This window comes from Rhea pennata, chromosome 4 (genome assembly GCF_028389875.1).
Source record: "Rhea pennata isolate bPtePen1 chromosome 4, bPtePen1.pri, whole genome shotgun sequence".
NCBI classification, from domain to species: domain Eukaryota; kingdom Metazoa; phylum Chordata; class Aves; order Rheiformes; family Rheidae; genus Rhea; species Rhea pennata.
In genome coordinates this window covers 57837226-57843225 of record NC_084666.1, presented here as the reverse complement: position 1 = coordinate 57843225, position 6000 = coordinate 57837226, and the positions used below count along the sequence as shown (strand labels likewise).

General features: G+C 38.8%; 1 long non-coding RNA gene across 3 annotated transcripts; it reads left to right on the top strand.

The window, feature by feature from the left end:
* On the top strand, positions 1–5952 carry LOC134139518 (uncharacterized). Of its 3 annotated transcripts, XR_009958192.1 has the most exons (5): positions 1–38; positions 714–815; positions 4305–4562; positions 4722–4915; positions 5074–5952. It is a non-coding gene; the product is annotated as an uncharacterized LOC134139518 (long non-coding RNA). The 3 variants fall into 3 exon arrangements; XR_009958191.1 differs by lacking the exon at positions 1–38 and having other exon boundaries at positions 166–815; XR_009958190.1 differs by lacking the exons at positions 1–38; positions 714–815 and adding an exon at positions 3541–3882.
* The last annotated feature ends 48 nt before the right edge of the window (positions 5953–6000 follow it).

The window sequence follows — 6000 nt, the reverse complement described above, 5'->3', positions numbered from 1 at the left end:
TCAGCCACATCACTTGATTAAAGGAGGCCTGTAAGAATGTAAGTAAAAAACCAAACCCGACAAGATTACAAGAGCAGTAAACTGGCTGCAGTATAGGGATTTCATCATAGCTCTGACATTACTTTTCTTTTGCTAGTTGACCTTCCTGCACTTGATTAAAAGCTAATCTGCAGTTGTTTTTAAATTAAATATACATGGGATTTTGTGATTAGTACCCTAAATACAGAAGGTGGAAGATGCATGATAAGAGGAGGAGAAGGATATTCATCATCAGACATCAGGTGACAAGGACCACAGTATTGGGCAACAGGATCTTTGAAGGAAGCCAGCTGAGTTTCTTTGCATGGATTTTGTCTGTGACCGTACAGTCTTTCAGAGGGCAAGTAAGCACTTATTCTGGCACTTACTCACAGGTCCTGCAGTGTGTAACAGCCCTTAAATGTTCCAGGGGGTTCACCAAATCTGAGGGTAAGGTTTTCTGCGAGGTCTAGTGCAGCCCATGGAAAACGTCTGAATGCATCGCAGGCAGGCCTTGCAGGGGGATGAAGCTACATCTGGAGTTCTTAAGGACACTGTAGGAATGTTTATTATTCTTTGTTTATTATTTTGAATGTGTGCTCTCCCTCTTTCTGTCTTCCTTTGTTATTTTTGCAATAAAATTCCTGTAGGCATATAAAGTAAGTCATCTGGAATTGTGCAATTCCTTCTGCCAGGAAACTGGAAAAGCCCCTCTCCTGTGCAGAAGAAAAAATAAGGACCCATCTTAACCATTGAGAAATTACAGAATTACAGCATTTGTCTTTGCAATGAGTATGGTAAGTACTGCAGTAAATAATTGTGCTTCTCACTATTAAAAACTCTGTTTTTATCCTGTCCAAGGTGTTATGTTTATTTAAAACTTGAGAAATAATTTGTACATTTTAAAATAAAGCATGCAAAATACATTAGAAAGACTCAGTGTCGAAGCTGTTTTTTCTGCCAGCGGGTGCAGAGAAGGAAAAGGAAATGAGTAAGTAGAGAGGAGCGTCTTTATAGCCACATGGCTAGTGAAATTTTCTATTTATTCTTTGGGGAAAAAGCAAAGTAGCTGAATAGCTGCTGGTTGGATAGGTGCCGGTACTATTTTTATTGGCAGGCAACTCTGAGTGGCTGAAAGGTGGTCATTAACACCCTGACACAGAGTGCTGACAGGGCGATTATAAGATTAACACCCTATGTTATATTAACAGTGTCAAAACCTCCCCTTACCTGTCAGTGAAAAATAATGGCACAAACGAAAACATTATAGACATGCTGAGATTTTGAACATTAAAATACCATGCAGCTATTAGCTTTTTCAAATTGGACTAAATATCTAGATGACCTACTGAAAGCCAATAAAATGAAAGAACATATTTTAAATTACAGTTTCACAGGGTCAGAAAATGAATGCAGAAGTTAAAGCACAAGGACTACATTTACTTTCTGTCAACAATTTTTAGATCTGATTTTCCTGGGAATAGGTCCTTCCCAACTGCTGCCACTAGAGTTTTGGTCTGAGATCTCAGAAACTCTGGGTTTTCCCTTAGGACTTGAAAAGCAGAGCTTTTCTGGGGAATATTGTTGATGATACACACAGCAAAAAGTGTTCTAGATCTTCCTGTGGGTTCACTAGTTATCTCAGACAGCACTAGAATCTGATTTTTTCGAAAAAGCTTTGGGAAGCTAAGGCCCTGCCTGCCTTTGAATGTGTTTCTGCTCCCTGTTCACTGAAACAGGTAGGGCAATCTGCTAGTGTAGCTTCAGCTAAACTGGTATATGCTGCCATATCTTCTTCCAGTTTGATTGAATAAAATAGTAATCACTTTAATTTTTGAGAACTAAAATGGTGTTAAGTTTGATTGACTGGTCTACCCCACTCCTGAGGTCTGTATCAAGTCAGGTGCCATGACACGGAGCTCCCATCCGCATCCATGCTGAAGCACATCCAGGGCTCTCGCTACCTTCAGGTCTCCAGAGTTCCTGTCCTCATATTGTCCAAGGGTTGCCAGATAAAGCATTCTTTCTGTATATTGTTATTCTTGTATCTTACGTGATGATAATCTATTCGCTCTCTCTCTCTATCTATATATGCACACAAGAAATATAGATACAATGCATAATTTAAATCCTTTAAATTTACTTCAAATTCTAAACAATATTGAGAGGAGGTCAAAGCGCCAGGAATAACAAGTGTTTAGAGTTTTGCATAGGGAGTGTTCAGTAGTGTTGAGTATGATTTTATGTCTTACAGAGAGCTGCAAAGCCATTATACCTTTAAGTTTATAACCCCCTTCCTTAAGGAGAGTATATGTAATTAGCTTAAGACTTGTTACAATGACTGAAGCTCCATCTGAAAGGTTCAAATGTCTCAGAAAAAGATCCAACAGAAACATTTAACAACAAAACAAGGATAAAGGATGGATTTATTACTCCTGTTTAGTTTAGGGGCTATTGAAAGACAATGCAAAAAATTCACAAACACTCTCAGAGCTTCTATTAAATGAGAACTATGCCTGCAGGCAACTGTGTACTTATTATAGAAACTGATAAGCATTACCAAAGGTAGTGAGTTTCCAGTAAATAGGAGTCTAGCTGTAAGATGCTGGAACAAATCTGTTAAAGTTTGTGTGTGTGTAAATTTATTACAGCATCTGCTTTGGTTGAAATCAAGGTCTTTAGGGCAATTTTGAACTTTCAGGTCATCTATAGATTGGGGTGTTTTCATCTGAATATCATTTTTACTTCAAAAAAATGGAAATATGACTTAATTTGGAGAAAATGATGTTTAATCATGTTTTATCAATGATATTCAAGCAGTTTGTCATGCTGAGAAGAGTCTCAGAATATTTTATGAAATATTAGAAATACTTTCAGAGATTTTTGGCATTTCTGAATATTTAAGTGATAGTCAAAACAAGGAAGAATCAAGAAACACTATTGAGATATTTCAGTATTCAGTGGTCTAACATAATAAGACTAGGTGATCATTGAAGAAACACTCAAGTAATGAGAACTTGCATGCAATACAGTTTTCGGGGTATTTAAATAATATATAAAGGTAGATGAATGGCATTGTGTTGCTTTCCGTTGACTTTGCAAAATGCATAATGACACGGTTTTAGCTATTCAATAAAGGTATACTTCACTCTGCTTTATTTTACCTTTTATAAATGGCACTAAATTACTTTGTGGAGATCCTGTACCTGGTTTATGTACCTCTGGCAGTAGGCAAAATTACGAGCGGGCTGCTATTATCCTGTTTTATGGAACTGGAAAGGTAGTGCAAGGCTCCTGGCCAAAGGGACTCTGTCTGCTGGGTGAGATAGAGATGGGCTCCTTGACGGTTGCTTACGCCAGAAAGTATAAAGAGGGGATTATTGGCTTGGTAGAGCTAAAAGCAGTGATCAGTACACTACACAGCTTTGCTGGCTCTGAGCTCTGAATGGAAGCAGAGCAACAGGCTGTATCTGCTAATCCTTATCCCTTTCTTTCTGCACATCTTCCGTGTGACAAGAGAGATCATGGGTCAAAGTCTGCCCTAACCCCAGTCCTTCTCTCACAGTTGCAAATCAAGATGCGCTTTAGCAAAGCCTGCATGGCAGTCAACAAAAAGCTGCGATACAATGAAAGCCACCAAACATTTAATAAACTATGAAATCATGTGTAGACACGAAAGTGGGAGGAGAACTACCTAAAACCTTATTTACAAGGGAGTGAAGACATAAAAGATGACCTTCCTTGACCACTAAGGCGACAACTTCATCAGGATGCACTTATGCCAGACCATGAACAGACTCCTGTCAATCATGCTGAAGTGCCGGAAACTTTACTGTAGTCATTACAAGGCTTTCAATGAATGAGGTAGGGGTTTGTTTTGTTTTGGTTTGTTTTTTTGTGAACACTACACACTGAATGCTGGAGTCCTTCAAATCCCTGGACTGTGTCTGCTGTGCTTATACATGAGGAAGAAAATGTGTGTACCCTCATCAGCTAAGGTTTATGCTACTGCAAGCACCGTATAGACTAGTCTGAAAAAATTGTCATTTTAAAATGGCCAGTGTAACTGAGTTATGTTTTAGCATTATGTGACAAGGAGGAAATCATTTTAGTGTAATTGTAAAAATTAGACATATGTAGTATCTTTGCCTCAGACAAACTACTGAGTGACAAATACATTCTCCAGTGTGCAGACTGCCGATGGACACAGCAGATGTTTGTTTCTTGATTATTTTGGAGTATTATTTTTGTCTGTGTTTTTCACTTACAAGACATCTGTATTCCAGGAACATTGCTTCATCTGTCCCAAGGCGGTAGCTGGAAAGTTATGAGCAAGAGAATTTCTCATGGGTTGGAGAAGAGGGCAAAGCATGCCATATACCAGCAAACAAGCTGCAGTGTGAGTGAGGAGATGTGTTTCATGTGGGCCACAAACACAGCAGGTCTGTGAGCCTCTGCTATAGAGAACACCGCTCATCATGTATGCTATGGTTCCCAGAATGGCAGCATGGGATTGATCAGCAATATTCCTAGGAAGAAATGGGGTATGTATGGATGCAGGTGTGGGAAAAGAAGCAGAAAAGATGTGTTCTGCATACCTATTGCACATTATTTTTCATGAAGGATGTACTCTATCAGCTACTTAAGTATTGTCCAACGAAAGTATTGAATTAATTCTGATGTATTTTATTTTTTAATGCTAGTAAAAATGAAGAACTTTGCCACAGAAACATTGGAGATGTTGGCCTCCTTATGCAAGATCACCTATTTGCATCAAAAAAAGCATAGGGAGGAAGAAGTGGAATGGATCCCACAGCTGCATTTTAACACAGAAAACTGCTGTCTATCTGTGTGTTCTCCCATCCACATTGTACTGTCTTCCTTTGCATATTACTAGGTAAGACAGTTTTTAAGGCATTTATAGTGGGGTATATAGTAAAACTTTCCACTTTTTCATCTCTTTCAAAAACACTTCAGCGCATTAACGATCTGGAATCTGATTTTTATAATTGATTTAGGTGAATCCAGTTTATTTTTAACCTCTTTGCTTTCCAGGCTATTTTCAGCACATAAATAGAATGCTCCTGCTGTGCTTTCCATGCTAAAAGAAGGTCAGTGACATCACGGTGAATTGCAATAGCAAAAGGAAAACAAAAGAGCTCCAGCTTAGACTATTGTAGCGTTGAGATGAGTCAAGACCGGACAAACTACTGAATGGTGGCTGCTGTCAGCAGCTCTCTTTTGCCAAAAGAGCATTACCTTCCTAGATCCCAGGTAGGAAGTTGACGTCCTTAAAAAATCCCGCAAGCATCGACAGATGAAATTCAGACACTGTCCCCAGGACTGCTTGGAGGCATAGGAATACTGGCACACGCCGCCTAAGATCAACACAAAATGTCAACATCGACGCATTGCCTAGAGACTTTGCCATTCTCGCACTGCAATTTGAGTCACGTAGTTGACAAAATATTTCTGTACTTCAGGAAAGGAAAAAGGTAAAATGGCTATGGTAGCTCTGTTGGCTTCATTGCTATTGTTGCTATTTGTTTATTGTTATTTGTCAAGATTTATGGCTGTTTAGAACAAAACAAGCATTGGTTTGGGAAGATTGCTTAATGAAAGGAACAAGTTTCAACTTTATTCCCTGCTTTCATGCAATCAGAAGTTATGTTTATTTAGAAAGCTAACATTTATACAGATTATGTACTCTCAGTGGTTTTATGCCAAAAAATACATGACTTAAATGGGTCTTTCCATCACTCACTCAGTTTTTGACCTATGATTGTTTTTACAGGAACTGGATCTTTCAAGCAATAGCCTCTGGTAGAGTAAGGGGAAAGCATGGCAACTTGTGCAATAATTTGCAAACAGTGGCTTGAGCAAAAGGATGTGCAAAATGCTTTTGAATCACTAGATTCTCCAGTTATTATTTGATTAGGATAATTTGCCAATGGGAGTGGGAAGGGCCATCAAGCAAAGTCG